Source organism: Triticum dicoccoides, unplaced genomic scaffold (assembly GCF_002162155.2).
Source record: "Triticum dicoccoides isolate Atlit2015 ecotype Zavitan unplaced genomic scaffold, WEW_v2.0 scaffold87358, whole genome shotgun sequence".
In the NCBI taxonomy this organism is placed as follows: domain Eukaryota; kingdom Viridiplantae; phylum Streptophyta; class Magnoliopsida; order Poales; family Poaceae; genus Triticum; species Triticum dicoccoides.
In genome coordinates, this window is record NW_021306727.1 from 1 (window position 1) to 1,145 (window position 1,145).

Consider the following 1,145-nt stretch of genomic DNA (forward strand, 5'->3'; position numbering starts at 1 on the left):
TGGGCTTCTTATTGTACCACTGAAGTTGGTGGAAAGCTGTGCTCTCAATCAACAGAAAAGCTTCATCAAGTGTCTTGTTTGTAATAGCTCCACCCGCTGCCATATCGACATAAGCTCGAGTGTCCGAAGTCAATCCTCTATAGAATATCTGCATCTCTAACCATCTCTCGAGCCCATGATTAGGACATCTCCTGAATAAGGCTTTGTATCTCTCCCAAGCATCATTCAAGCTCTCGCCCTCACGCTGAACAAAATTGAGGATCTCATCTCGAATTGCCGACTGCTTGTGTAGTGGGAAATATTTATCCAAGAAAGCTCGTGATATCTCATTCCAACCGAGTGATCTTGATGGCAAGGATCGATACCAAGCACGAGCACCATCTCGGAGAGAGAATGTGAACAACATGCACTTGATAGCTTCTTGAGGAACTCCATGGTACTTTAGTGTATCGGAATACTCCATGACTCGGAGCAAGTGCTCGTAAGGATCTTCATTAGGCAACCCTCCAAACTGATGTTGTTGAACCAAAGCAATAAGACCAGGCTTTAGCTCAAAATTTTCCGCCTCAAAAGACGGCCAAAGTGGCCCTGTGAAATAGCATTGGCTGCTTGGCATCCAAACATCACGAAGCATCGCCATATCTCCACCAAGTGTAACTATCAATCAACCTGTAAATAGTTCAGATTTCCTACGCACACTCATAAACAGTAAATACTAGTCAGAATGTTAGTATCCTAATAAGCCGAAGCAACAGCAAGGAAAAAATATATATAAAAGAAACATAGAAAATGAAATATACAAAGAATTAAACACGGAACTAAAATAAACCTAGTCTATAGCCTAACACTGTCACTTGACACTAGTCCCCGGCAACGGCGCCAAAATGATCAATTGTAAGTACGGTGGGGTTTTTACGCCCCAAACTGCGAGTGTCGTGTTCTCCTCAGGGACTAGGCGACGACGACTATGTTCGACTAAAGCGAGGTGACAGAATACAGATGATGATTGCAAGGAAATAAACCTAAACTAAACAGGGTAGTTCCTGCAGATCATCGCCAAAGAAAATGCAATATAAGCAAAGGGAGATTCAGATTTTCTCACTGTGGTTTTGGTATTTTTATTAGGCTCGAGAAGTTTAAGCACT

At 42.4% G+C, this 1,145-nt stretch overlaps 1 non-coding gene across 1 annotated transcript; it reads left to right on the forward strand.

The window, feature by feature from the left end:
• Positions 1 to 170: 170 nt before the first annotated feature.
• On the forward strand, positions 171 to 274 carry LOC119348172. Its single transcript, XR_005168766.1, has one exon. It is a non-coding gene; the product is annotated as a small nucleolar RNA R71 (small nucleolar RNA).
• Positions 275 to 1,145: the final 871 nt, after the last annotated feature.